This window comes from Ambystoma mexicanum, chromosome 6q (assembly GCF_040938575.1).
Source record: "Ambystoma mexicanum isolate Mex_15411 chromosome 6q, UKY_AmexF1_1, whole genome shotgun sequence".
Lineage (NCBI taxonomy): Eukaryota > Metazoa > Chordata > Amphibia > Caudata > Ambystomatidae > Ambystoma > Ambystoma mexicanum.
The window spans coordinates 543,327,910-543,342,988 of NC_090937.1; positions in this window are offsets into that span (position 1 = coordinate 543,327,910).

Consider the following 15,079-nt stretch of genomic DNA (forward strand, 5'->3'; position numbering starts at 1 on the left):
GGTTAAAATGGTTTGAATTAGATTATTTTTAAACTAAGAGATTGGTTTGCACAGTTCTGGCTGAGTACTCACACTATAAATTTGAAATAGGCCATCAAGGTCTGGTCAGGTTTGGACTGGACTCCTGGCGGGTGGTTCTGAAGTCACAGCCATCTGGTCTGAGTCTGGCACTCGGCACTGCACGGCGGTCTGGTCTGGGTCTTCTGGAACTGCGGTTCTGGATACAGCTCTGCTTTCTGGGTTCTGGCACAGGGTTCTAGGCCAGAATCAAACAGCTCGCCCGGCTGTTGAATAGTTTGGTTAGGTTGCTGGATTCTTAGGCCTCTGAAGGATTCAGCTTGTGGACTAGGCCTCTCTGCTACAAGTTCTGAAGTCTGGATTCTATGTTCTGGTTCTGGAGTCTTCTGGATTTGAAGTCTGGATTCTAAGTTCTGGTTCTGGAGTCTTCTGGCAAAGCGCTTCGCAAGAAATCAGTTTGAAGTGAGAAGTGAATGTCCCTACCTGGGTTTCAGTGGTCCTTTTTATGTCTTTTGAAAGTGGGTGGGAAGGCTGACTTTCTATGTCCAACCCTCTGAAGATCCTGATAGGTTAGCAGATTGTCTGTGCTCTCACTGGAGAAAAGAGTTGTGAGTCATCCGGTGTCATTTTTATGGCATACAGAAAGAACACTCCCCTTGTCACTTTGCACACAAATCTATTTTTGACTTAAATGTATATTTATCTATGTACAATTTTTCTAATATTATATATCCAGCTAACATATTTTCTGTAGCACCAAACCATCCGATCCCTGTCTTTGTAAGATGCTGTGTTCACTTCTGACAGAATTCTGCCCTTTTCATCCAGAACACAACCTCTAAACCTTTCCAGAATTTACACAAATGTGCGCAAGGAATATGGGCAAAAGATGATGAAGTGTCAGATCTTTAACATACAGACACTTGGAGTAACACCCTATTTTCCACTACTACTCCCCAGAACATACCACAGAGTCCTAACTCCTCTTAAAATGTGCACAAAAAAATCACAGGAATAGTGATATTATTTACATAATTTTGACACTTCCATACTATGAATTATCCATCTTTTTAAAATGATGCTCTGGTCCAGATGGGTGTGGTTTAGGTTTCAAAGCACATGGGGGAATTTCTGTCTGTTCCCGCCTCCAGCTCTGGTGGCTCCCAGAGGCAGTGCCCCTCCCATTTCCTTCCAAGAGGAAGCCATTTACGACCCCTGATTTAGCATTTGCCTGAGCCAAGGAAAGTTCATTGTTCTGTTTTCCTGCAGCCCCAGGTACCCCTCCCCTAGTTCAATCAGAGAGGTGTAATCTCCTTTTGGTGGGGGCAGGAGAAGACAGGTCAGGCCTGTGAATGCAGTTGCTGGGTGAGTTTCAACTCCCGTCGGGGGTAGTTGCCAGGCAGAATTCAATCCCTTTAAACCAGGCTTCAGCCAAATGTCACTTTTGTTCCAGTTTTTCTTCATTCAAATCAAACTTGCAATTTTGACACATGCAGCTAGAACGCTGATTCAAGTTCAAAACTATGACATTTAAACAGTTGCAACCTATGTGACACTCAAAAGTAGGTCACTAATTTATTTTAAACATTTCGATTTTAGTGGTTTTAAGTCCAATTTCACTTAAACTGCTGGCATCCACAGTTCAGCCAGTTTTGTTATAAACATTGTTTTAGGCTCTTCATCTTTCCAGATTTTGTATTCACACAAGACTACATTCTGCCAAATGTTTGCTGGTGTTCAGTGAGATTTTTGAATATCTTGCAATGTTTGAAATAGGCATTTTGAGCTTGCATTTCAGAGCAACAAATGTGATTTCAAAGCGCTTTTTGAGCTAACAGGCACTGCTGTTTTTCCTTTGGCACCACGTTTCACTCATGGCGCTTCTGGCCCATCAAGCTCGCACTGGTGGGTGGCAGGTCAGGCGACCATTTTGGTGTGCGCAAAACTGTACGGTTTTCCTGGATTCTGGCGCAAATGCGGGCTTTTCGGCCATCTTGGATTTTCTAAGCCCACAGCACCAAATGTTGTAGCATAATAATTCAAACGTGGGTCAAGACACCTGACAGTGGACAGCAGAGTGAAGGGAGCGGGAGGGAGTGTAGAAAGAGAGGAGGGAGGTGAGATAAGGGGGAGCAAGACCGTGGAGAGATTTACAGACTAGGCAGATAAAATTAAATTTAAGTTGGGAGTGAAAGGGAAGCCAGCAAAGGGAGGAAAGGGAAGCAGAGATAGAGTCAACGGAGGAGAGGAGACAGAGGGTACAGACGGCAGAATGGTAGATTGATGTAAGTGGGGGTGTGATGAGAAGCAGGAATTCCAAAGAGTAAGGTGGAGCAGGAGAAGAGGTGAGAGAAGATAAGGGAGGAGATTAAAAGTTTAGTAGCGTGGAAAGTGAGAGAGGGGTGGACTTGGTGAATATTAAAGAGGTGGAAGCGACAGGCACGAGAGGTGAGAGAGATATGATGGGAAAAGGTGAGAGTGGAGTCAAAGTGAATGCCTAAATTGCGAGCGTGGTCAGAGATGGGGAGATTAGAAGGAGGAAAATGAATGAAAGGAGGAGCAGAGGGAGGGGGAAGAGAGTTGGAGGGGAAGAAAACTACTTCAGTTTTATCAGTGTTAAGGAAAAGGAAGCGAGAAGACATCCAGTTTTTTATTGCAGTAAGACAGGAATAGAGTTTAAGGTGGAGCTCGGTAGAGAAGGAAGAGAAGTAAAGGAAGAGCTGAGTATCGTCAGTATAGAAATGGTGAGAAATGCCAAATTTATGAGATTATTTCAGGATATTTTCGTAAGAATGTTTTTAAGGATGCAAGTAAAGACTTGAATTGGATTTTACTATGTTTTTATTTTACATTGGTACCACGTCCTGTTGTTTAATATTTTTTAAATGTTTAAACGGTTTAATTAACGAATAAACACAATGATGTGGGAGGGGCAAACATCCTCTTTGCAATTGGACGGTTTAAGTCACTGGATGATGCTTAGGACTTCGGCGGAAGAAATGTGGGAGAAGTGGAGGGGGTGGGACTTGTGGTCATGGGGTGATCCATTTCATGGGGCATAAATGCATCCTCAGTCCAGTTTAAGGGTTATTTGAGGATAGTTTTGTCTCTGGGGTTGTGGATTTTGTTCGTAACAGAGGCTTAGACAAGGGAGCACCAGGCTTTGTCTTTTGGGAAGCTAGCAATAGGGAGTTCTGGGGGCTCAAGCTCCTTGAAGATTTGGAAAAGCTCTTTATTATTAGAAAATTCTTCACTGACACTTGTAATCTAGATGCTAGAATTGGTGGCAATGATAGCAGCTTTGTATTTCGCAGTGGAGGCTAGGAAGGCCTCTGTGTGTGCTTGGGGCGTTTTATTTTTTCCACAGGTGTTCCTGGGCCCTTTTCTGTTTGCAGAGGGTACTAAGTTCATCTGTGAACCAGTTGTGGTTATTCTGTGTTTTTCTATTCTAGTTTTGAGAGGTGTTTGCAGGTCAAGTGCATGTAGGAGAGTTGCATTTTAGGCAGTGAGGATAGTTTCAAGGTTAGAACGGTAGGGCAGTAGTGCAAGCGAAGCGCAAATGGTGGGTTCAAGCATCTCCTCAGTGAGTTTACAGGTGTATCTTGCCATGATGGGGAGGTGGTTGGTGCCTTGGTGGGCTGGATTAGGTTTAAGAGTCAGGGTGAAGAGAATCAGGAAAAGATCAGACCAAGGCAAGGGGTCAATGGTGGTGATTGTGGCGGGTGTATTGAGTTACATGTTCCAGTCAAGGATCCAGCCTTTGGTGTGAGTAGGGGTGGTGATGTCCTTTGTGAAGTTCATCTCTTTCTCTTAAAGTGTGACACTAAGGGCTATGGCCTTGGCATCTGTCATGTTGTTGAAGCCAAGGTTAAAATCACTGAGAAGTGGTACTTTGGTATTAGGTTTAATGAGCGTGAGATTAGAAGAGGGATATCAGTATCTGGGGAGCTAAGGTTGTTAGACAGGCGGTACAGTAGTATGATATTGATTGTTATTTGGGGCCATTCCTCAATTTTAGTGAGCAACAGTTCATAGCCTGGCAAGGGAGGCAGCTGAGAGGTACGGATGGGAATGGAGGATTTGAAGATGATGGTGATTCCTTTTCCTGTATTAGCGGGTCTGTCTGTTCTGAGAATGGAGAAGCCATTGCGGATGGTGAGATATAGAGTTGGAACTGCTGCTCATGCAGTCAGATTTCGGTGACGGCGAGCAGGTCAAGGTCCTTCTCCAATAAGAGGTCATCTATAACCAGAGCCTGGGCACAGAGTGAGCATGCAATGATAAATGTGCATGTGAGGTGATACGGTTTAGGGGCAGAGGTGGGAGGAGAGGAGGGTGTAGGTGAATGCACCTGGGAAGTTAGTCTCTTCATAGGAAAGTGAGCTGGTGCTGAAGTCATCCAGTTAGTTCAGCAGTGTTTACCAAGTGTGTTTATGTTACCTTTACAGAAATGTAAAAAGATTGGTGCTGCTCATGCACCAATCCATTGTGTGTCTTTTAATCACCTACTATTAAAAATATGCATTCCTAAAAGGCAACAGGTTTGCTTACATATAATGCTACACTATTTTACAGCTAATGCTACAAGATTCCATATAGTACCAACATATTCCACCTGCTTGCAACACATGCAAATTTCCTAAAGGAAACAGTTTTCCTTTCATATTAATGTCTAGTGTTTTCTGACCAGTGCTATCACATGCTATAGAGTAGCCACATTGTCCACCTCCTCACATCAACAGCCACTTAATACCAGTGTTTAGCAAGTGCACTTCCGCTACCTTTACAGAAATGTTAAAATGCTGTTCCTGCTCATTGACCTATGCACTGTATATCTTTTAGAATGAAGCTGAATGTATGGTGAAAAGCGTGAGGTGCATCATATTTTCGGAAACGCTGTCCATTTTGCATCTGCAGACAGTCGTGGTTGACCACGGACATCGCAGAGGGTAAAATGTCTGGGTTATTTGGTGGTTCAAAGAAGATCTTGGAAGGGTGGGGGGTGGCAAAAGATGATTTGGGGCTATTTTTATATGTGGAAAAAGTTTGGGCAGGTGTTGTTGTAGTGCACACTGCAGTAGTTCCTGGGCAGCACAGTGAATGGACGACTAGGGAAACACATTTAGTGTTAGTTGGTGGGTGAAAGGGGGATTGGAAAGGGTAGGGGAGTGGAATAAAGATGATTTGGAGCTGTTTCTATCGGTGGAAAAAAGGGTTTACAGATGCTGCTGAGTCTGCGGTCAATTTTGGTGTCTGCGGACATCATTTCAATTACAGGGGGTTCAGGGTGAGTTTTATTAGTTGACAGTGTATTGTACACACTTGTTATATGGTTAATTGTATTGTGGTGGATGTGGCCAGTGGCCAGATTCTGGGGGGCATAGCCAAAGGCTGAATTCTGAATGGTGCATGTGCTACCGTCCTCCCCATTCCAATTGACGGGTCCATCAGGGCTGTAATGCCCCGGTAATTGCCCAATCCCGGGTGCCGGAAAATTCATGACTCCGGAGGCAGCCGTGCTGGTATTTACCGGCACGGCTACTGCCAGAGTTATAATGAGGCCCATTGAGTTTTATCATAACCACAGTTAGGAAAAGTCAGTTGACAAGGAACTGACTTCAAGTTTTCTACTACAATCCAACTTAAATGATCAAAACAGAACAACACTACTCATGTACTTATGTAAAGTAACTGAAAAATAAGAAAAATACATAACGGTGAACTAGATAGGCAAACATTCGCAGCCTAAAAACATAATACCATGAGTGAAAATACACAACCTAAAATATATTGTATGGCACATCTAAAACTAGACTACAATTGTTCCTTTTTATATAAATTTAGTTAAACTATTTTTTTCTATCTTTCTCTAAAGTCTCACATGCTCAAAAGTCTGAAAACACACATCCAAAATAAAAAGACTATCTAATATCTACCAGGTCACTATTTTTAACCCCCCAACATCACTATGCCGAAACAAAGTACTTTAAAAAAAATATAAAACACTGACACCCCAAATAATATAGTTGCAGATACCAAACTACACATACCCTTGGCTATCTGTAGTCCATTGTAGCCTTGGAAATAGCAGCGAATACCGGCAAAATGGATGAAAAAATTAATGCTTTCCTGCCTCTATGCACCTCACCATGTGTCTGCTCATCTGTGCCTACTCCCCCCACTCCCCAGATGGATTCCTAATCTCCCTTGCCCTCTCCCTTTCCCCCACACCAAACGCTGCTTCTATTATGCAGTTTGCTAAGAGATGTTAGCTATTTGCGGCTATACCCGAGGCTACGGAAAGCTTTGTGTTGCAAACTCGGTCCCTGTACCCTCTCCAACTCCCACAATTCACTCAGTGCCCTATAGCCTTCCCCCAACCTCTACCCTGATGGCATTTGTATGTTTTCTGACATGCAAATAGCTTTTTACTGCATTTAATTTCCCCATAACTTCAGCTATGTGCACAAATATCTCTTGCGTTGAGAGAAAAACAAAATGGCAGTTGTTTCATTTATGAAAATCATGATCCTGCAATGCACCAAGGGAAATATAACTATAATTTTTGAAGAAGGTGGCACCCCCTTCTCTGTCAGATTTTAAAATAACTACATCACAGAATAACCCCGAACCATACATTATTTGCGGGTCAATGCTTCTTGCCCAAGTTGCTTTGGACCTGGTCTAAATCTGTCCAGCGGTTTAGGCTGTGCGCTTTGGCAAATATTGACCTTTTTTGTCTATAGGAGAATTACTTTGGAGAAAAAAAATCTTTGATGCTTAATACCTTTTTTATTGTTTAACAAATCTTTATGAAACTTTGCAGTCTGGGGGTCCTGCAGACTTTTATTCACTTTCAAAGTTTAGGCCAAATCTGTTACACGAATCAAAAGTTATTAACATTAGAATTTTTATGTGTCTCCGACTCACGTTAACTATAGGGTCGTGACCGCCGCCCTATACTATATATATATTCAGTGACAAAACTTTTTTAAAGGGACATTATGGTTAAGTAGCACTAATAAAAACCCTGAAATTCGGTGAAAAAACTTTGCTAAAGGACGCTATAGTTACAAGTAAAACCGAAAACCCCCAAAAATTCATAAGTGATGGAAAGCTAAGCAACCATAACTCACGCCACCACTGTGCACTGCTAAGACTAACACCCAGGGCATCAAAGATGACATCACAAATATGTAATGTCATTAAAAAAATATAATGTTCCAATGTTTGTAAAAAGGTTTTTTTTTAAATGCCATTTTGATGTCCACGGACTATAATAATGTCTCTGTTTGCATATTTACATACCTTATACACAGCATGGATGTTTCAATGTCCGCGAATGTACCGCCTAGTTCGCGGAGTGAACTACACACTTTTAATTAGTCTGTGAACGTCATTTTCCAATGTGGATGACACACAGTGTACATGCCATATTATACATATGTCATGCTATGTCTCCTACTAAGCCCCCTGGTGAGTTTAGCTAGAACTGTACTGTGCAGCCACACCTCTTTTCTTTCATGTCCAAACCTCTGCCAACCTATGGCTCGCTCCATTTCTCCAACATTCTCAAACTGCTACACTATCCCATCCCCCCTCTCTCACAAAGTCTGGTAGAAAAAAGCACAAAAAAGACATCTTGAGTGCAAACCCTGGTCTTCCCATCGCAGACACTTATGCCAGTGCTTCCTCTAGAGAGGTTTTCACTGATATGTTCTTCTCTGTCCCCTTTCCAGATCTATGGACCACTCATTAAATCTCTACTTTCTCTCCTTCCATATGCTCTACCACTAACGGTGGCACCAAGTGGGAAAACCTATTGGCCGGTTTCTCTTCTTCTTGCTGCTTTGTTAATGTCTATTATACTGGCACTATCCTGGTTCAGGGTCCAAAACCCAACCTCCTCCTCTTTAATCGGATGCTGCCTTCTCTCATTAACTTCCTTCCTTCTCCTTCATCTCTTCCTTCTACTCTCTCTCCCCCTACTCTGACTGATGTACCAATCCCCTGTGCAACACCTCAGAAAATGTTCAAAGGCACAGAACTCCTCCACCTGGCAACTCTTAACTCCCGCTCATCCAACAAACACGCCGCTGACATCTGTCTCTTTATTGAAGACATTGACCTCCAAATTCTTGCTCTTACCGAGGCATGGATGAATGCCAGTTCAGTCACCACATTTGACTCTCTCCTCCCTGAATGCTTCAAGATCATCTCCAAGCTTCAACCTCATTGCACTGGTGGTAGGGTTGCCTTAATCTTCCCTGATTGGGTTCCTGCTTCCATCTTACCTACCCAGCTCTACACTTCCTTAGAAAGTCTTATTTGTAAGTTTGTCATCTCTCCCATCTCCACCCTGACCATTGACACCATTTTCCGGCCTCCAGGCACCACCACCCTGTTACTCTCTGAATGGGCTGATTTCTGCTCGCCTTACTTTCATCCACATGCAACCTCCTCATACTGGTTGACCTCAACATCCAATTTGACTCCCCAGGCTCTGCAACCAAGCTTTTCACTGACCTCTGCACCTCGCTTTCCCTCTCCATTCTCTCTGCTGGGCCAACCCACTCATCTGGACACACTCTGGATGCCCTCATAAACTCTGACCTCTCTCTCCCCCTCATTAGTCACTCCTCTCTCCTGGTCTGACCATTCTCTTCTCTCCTCCCACTTGAGTCCCCTTGGCTCCCTGATCGGCCCCCGAAAGTCCCACCAACCACGTTTGCTAACGAGTGCTGTGGCTGCCTTTGCATCCACCTTCATCCCCCTCTTACCAGAGTTGTCCGCTCCATGAAGGCCTCTTTTAAGCAGGTTTCCCCCTGCTCATCCAGGACCATCAAGGATAACATTGACTCTCTTGCCCATTCTCTCACTGAATTCTGCAATCACTCATTCCTTACAGGATCTTTGACCTCCTCCCTTAAGCCCTGTCTTGTGTGCCCACTCCTGAAAAAACCTTCATCAGATCCTACCTGCCCTGCCAACTACCACCCTATTTCCATCAACCCCTTCCTGGGGAAACTTCTGGAGAAGTTGGTTTTGCCCTAACCAACTCACACACTGAACTTGCTGGTGGTCTTCACGACCATCAATCTGGATTCGGAGCATCTAGAGGCACAGAAAACCTGTGAAGAACTGTTCACATCTCTGGACTCCAAATCCCCAGCTGTCCTTATCGATCTCTCATCTGCCTTTGACACAGTCAACCAATTTATACTCATACAAAGGCTCCATGATACCCTTGATATCTCAGAACGGGCACTGAACTGGCTGACATCCTTCCTTACTGAACGCTCTTCCCAAGTCATCCTGGAAACCTCCTCCTCTCATATTTCCCTCTCCACCTGTGGTGTCCCCCAGGGTTCTATCCTCTCCCCTGGCTCTTTAACATCTACCTTGCTCTGCTTGCATGCCTCATTTCCTCCTTCTCTTCCAACTTCCAGCTTTACGCAAACAACACTCAGCTCTTTTTCAAACTTGCTACTGACCCTCTAACTCCCTCCATCATCAGTGACTGCCTATTTGCCATACAGTCCCTCAACACCAGTAAACTGAGATCCTTCCCATCAGAAACCCTGCTCCATCCTTCTTATCTTCACTCTGGCCTTCTTCTTTGGGCTCTCCCCTGTGCCCCTTTCTGAAGCCAGAAACCTTGGTGTCATATTCAACTCCTCCCTCTCCTTCCTCCCTCAAACTCAGTACATTGGCAAGAAGTTCCACTTTCAGCTCTTCCTTCTGAAAGGAATTCTCCCTTTTCTCACTTTCCCACAGAGGCTCAATGTGACCCAAGCCCTGGTTCTCTCTAGGTTTGACTATTGCAATAGCATGCTCCTGAATTTACCGTCTTCAATTCTGCAACCCCACCAGTTTATCCAGAATAGGGCAGTGAGACCTAACCTTGGCCTTAAGCCCAGGGACCGCATCTCTCATGCACTAAGATGTATTCACTGGCTGTCGGTTGCTGCATGGATACATTCAAATCCCGCTGCATCATCCACAAGGCGGCCTGGGCCAGGGGACCACACTGTCTTCAACTTTATCTTACTGAATACTTCCTCTCTATACCACTTCTCTCCTCTGGCTGCACCTGCATGTTCTGAATACTAACAAGGCATAGTAGGTGTGTCCTGTTTTCCTCTTTCCCCACTGCTCTTATTTTATTGTCTTTTTAATGTATTATATTGTATTTCCCAATCCTGCTCCCTCCCTTGCCCTGTGGGCGCTTTGAAAGAGTATTTTATTATTGTGTAAGTGTCTAAAAGCAAACAATAAATAAATAAATGAATAAATAGGTAATGTGGTAGTTAGCAGACATCGTGCGTGCTTGAGGACGTCCCCGGACATCATCATGTGACTGCGCCCGTGCGGTGCAGTGACGTGTGCACGATCATGTCTGTGCTTCGCGGGCCTCTTTAAATTGAATTTCTGGCCAAAATAGGAACTTTAAATTCACACGTTTCATTTGTCTCTTCTTCTTGGTGCACATCACCACTACAGATTTTGCAGGGTTGACAGTAAGGTGGTTCTTAGAGAGATATGTCACAAGTTCCATCAGGAAGTGCTATAGGCCTGTCAGCGTATAGTCAATCAGGACTACATCATCAGCATAGTCGATATAGCTCACTGATAAGTCCCTCGCTTCGGTGCTAATCCTACCCAGGTCTTAGCATCCTCCCAGAGATCTGCTTAATACATATTAAACAGCATGGGAGTAAGCACACACCCTTGTTGTACACCCTTTCTAACCACAGCTGCTACGTACAGATTGGTCGGACCTTTAATGTTGACTTCTGAGAGACAGGCGCACAGGACTAACCCACTCTGCAGAGTTACCACCCCCCGTGAACCCAGTTTGGAGTGAGTGTAGGCAGTTGGTCGACTCTGCCCCGGACCTCAATTCCTGCAATACCATGGTGGCAAACACCTTGGGAAAGATATCTATCAGTGAGATTGGGCGATAGCTATCCGGGAGCACCCTCTGTCCTTTTTTAAAGATCAGGATCAAGAATGAGGTGTGCCAAGAATCTGGACACTTTCCATGTCTGGCTGTGTGCTCAAATAAGTGTCCCAGAATGTCAGTCCAAAGAGAAGATTGGTCTTTAGGACCTTATTTGTCACCCTGTTTGGGCCACGACCCGTGAGTTTTGTGAGGTTGGTGATGATCAATTCCAGATCCCCTCTGTCAAATATGGTTTGTGGATGTTTCCAATAGGACCCCCCCAAGCTCTTCTCCACCCCCGCTAAACTTGTCCTTGAGAAATTTGACCCAGTCTTCCTCAGCCACCCCTGTAGTAAGAAGTGGAGACTGCAATCTTTTCGTGGAGTTTAGTGTCCACCAAATGCCATGGGTATCTTTCTTCACAAGCTTGGTCATCAAACCTTGGATATTTATGATGTAATTCTGTGTTTTCCTGTGTCTACAACAAAGTCTATATTTTTGTTTTAACAAGTAGTTTCCTTTTTGCAGAGTGTCTTGTTGTTTGTGTGCAGTTTTTTAACTAACCTTATTTCTCTTTTTAGGAGAGATTTTCTTTCTGCAACTTCACTATCAAAAGGGCAGCACCTGTAGGCTAAAGTGGGAGTGTGGGGTCTCCCTCTGACCAAGGACGCCCTGCTACCCAATTTACAAAGTAAAATGGGAAAGGCATCTGGCACAGCTACCCCATTTCTATTTTTTTTACTAAGGTTATACCACCACTGATAGAGCCTGTTGTTGCTGTTATTCACATTGAAGCTACACTGGACCAATCTCTCCCCTCCCCCAGGATTACACTTGGCCTATTGCCCATGGATTCCAGCTTATCTGGAGTCAATAATTCCAATACTGTCAACATAAGTAGGGAGTGGTCACTCATCGTAATTTTTAAGATCTGTAGATCTCTCAGCCTCAACATGTCAATATTTTTTGGGAATATGTAATCTATTGTTGATGATGTGAAGGAGTCAGCCCAAATTGGAATATCTTTAGTTGCCTTGTCTCTGATCAAATTAGTTGAGTAAAGCCCCATCTTCAGAAGAAGTGGGACGACTGCCTCCCTATATTCGACCTTTTAGAGGTCCCTCTGACTTGGCCGCTAGATTCCCTAGCTTCAAATCCACAAACTCATCTGCTGTTACTGTGCAACTATAATTAAAGTCTCCTCCTAGAATGATTGCCCCGCCACCCCCTCTTTTTGCCATTCATACAGTGTGGTTTCAATCTCATTCAACAATACATTCAGATTATGAGACAAAGGATTAAAGTAAATATTAATAAGCAGGGTCTGTGCAGTTTTGCCATAGCTGGTGTTCACCACTTTAGCAATCAGGAGGCCCACTCCCATGGTTATCAGGGGGTGGAGGCTCCTACCGCAAGTGATTGTAACCACCACCAACAGTCCCCTTTAGAGACCTTCTTGGCCTGCAGGCCAAGCTTGATATATCAATCGAGCGAAGGAGTGGCCCTTAGTCAGGTCTCTTGAAGAAAAACTATATCTGCTCCTTTAAAAGTAACATTGAAGTCCACATTTAGGAAGGAATTCTGGCTGATCGTATTCCAGGAGAAGATGAGATCCACTGGTTCCTTAGAAGACTGGCCGTGGGCTTGTGCAGACTGGGAGCGAGCTGGAGAGCCACCTCCACCATTTATGCTAATGTAAATTGTAGGTCATTTGCATAGTAAAGAAAAGGTGACTGTAATACATTTCTGTCCCAAACCTTTTCTGTGCCGTACAAAATGTGAACATAAAGTGTAATATGCGTAGGAAGTATTTAGCCATTATTTATAGCTTTCACACTTCCGACTCATATTACACTACCATCAAAAAATGAATCACCCCCTTTACTACAGCCAAGTTGTCTGCAAACAGTTTTTATGTCCGCTGACTTCTTAGGGAATTAAAGGGTGAGGGATTTACACTCAGCATACTTATTTTCATTCTGCAATGGTGGCTCTAAAAATAACTTTTTTTTGTTTTGTGTACTATGCTAACAAATGCTGTATTGGACTTATTTGTTTTTTATAACTTTTGCAAGAACTGCTTCACATTTTGTTTGTGTTTTTGGTTTGTATGTAATATACTGACTAACAGATGCTTTACTATATATGTCACATGTTGCCTTTTCATAGTTTTCACAAAAACTGTTCCAAGGCATTCTGAACATTGGAAAGAAAAATCTAATTTTCAACATCTGTTGAATGAACTCCATCACTACGAAAGATATTCATGCCATCAACTGTATGTTCTCATCGTGCAAAGATGCCATTCCTACATCTCATAAAAAAAGACATACAGCTTCATTAACATTCTGCCTGAATTTTTCAATTTGTGGACACAACAAGTTTGATCCTTTCTACATTTGCCTTTGAGTAATCCGTAGAAAAATAATCTTTGAAGCTGGACCGGAAACAATTCTATTAGTCTTTTAAAGGTGTCATTAATGCTAAACTGCAACAATACTCCAGTCACATACCCCAAACTATTCCCTCCACAATGAATTATAATAATGTCAGGATGTTTAACCAAAACTATAGCTTGCACAATGGTAACAATGTTGGCCGGTTTAATCCTCAAACTCCATGCCACAAAACATCCACTTCTTCCAATCCAAGATTAGAAGAGATGCCATGGTGCTCGTTGTAAACCGTTGACCAGTGTACCCATGAATCTCCCAGCATCCACACACTCCGCTTCTTCATAGCCATAGCCATCTTCTCACCAGTTCTGACAAGAAAGAAAATACTTGCTACCCTGTGCTCCTGTATACTTCAACACCTTTTCTACAACCACAAAACAGCATTGGCTAAAACCCCAATGTCTGCAGACATTCACGACTGTCTGAAGTCTCTGCAGTCCTCTTTCCAAACAGGGCATCCTTAAAAGACCTGGATGACGTGCGAGCCTGCAGAATATAACGGATATCCAATACAACACTTTTGCACAGGCAGCCCTTCTACACTTTTTACTTGTATGTTTGTAACACTACCTCATTGGCTACTTTCAAACAGTCACACATCCATCCACCAATCACATCCCAAAACACTACATGTAACACTGTGACCTCAGTTCAACCCTTCAGATGTACATTTCAAATCTCAGAGTACATGCCACGTGCTATCCACAGCCTCCTGCATCAAAATAAACTACCGTGAAACTCTCCCTGATTTCAATTTGCAGATTCAACAATATTTACATCTAACAAAATATAGTACAGGTATGATTCTATTTTTAAAAGTAATTTTCTTCAACACCTTTATAAATATATGTATACAGGATTGCTGCCACTTTCCCTGTAATATGCATCTCAATGGGCATATTCTCTTTTTGACCACTGCTATCAAATGCCATGTATTGCAACATTTTGTGTATACACATCATATTTGACAACCTTTGTCATCACATCCCTTATAATGCCACCATTCTCCAATTACTCACAAATATGCGTATAGTGCCAATGTATGTATACATGTGTCCCCTTTCAATACATTCCTATTGCAAACATGGAAAACAAAATGCAACACTTCTCCTTACTCAAAAAAGACTAGTCTTCTGCAACCACTATTACAACACACCAAAGGCTAACAACATGCACTGCTGCAACTGCACATTTTCACAGTATTACCACTAGGCCACAGTTGGCCCACTCTTAAAAACACTGCAATACATTACAAATCCATTGCAAAACGACAAGTGCATGTTCCATATTAAAAGCACTAAGACAAGAATTGCCCTACTACAAAAAGATACATTTTTCACACATTTCTGCAGCAAGGCAAATTTTGCTGTACAGCAATTACCATTCTATATTAGTCCTACTGCAAACTTTCCTGAGCTGTAAAAATGCACTACATATGCATCCTGTTCACACAATGCCACTGTTGACCCTCTTGCATATAATGTGCTGAACTGCACTTGTCATATTTAGCACTCCAAACATAACACAACATTATTCGCTCTTTTTTCCAATAATTTCTCCTACCTTAATAAATAACGACCTTTGTTAGTGAAACTACTCTATCATTACCACATATACCAACTAACTTTCTTTTACAATTACAAAAAAGGAAGATTGACAA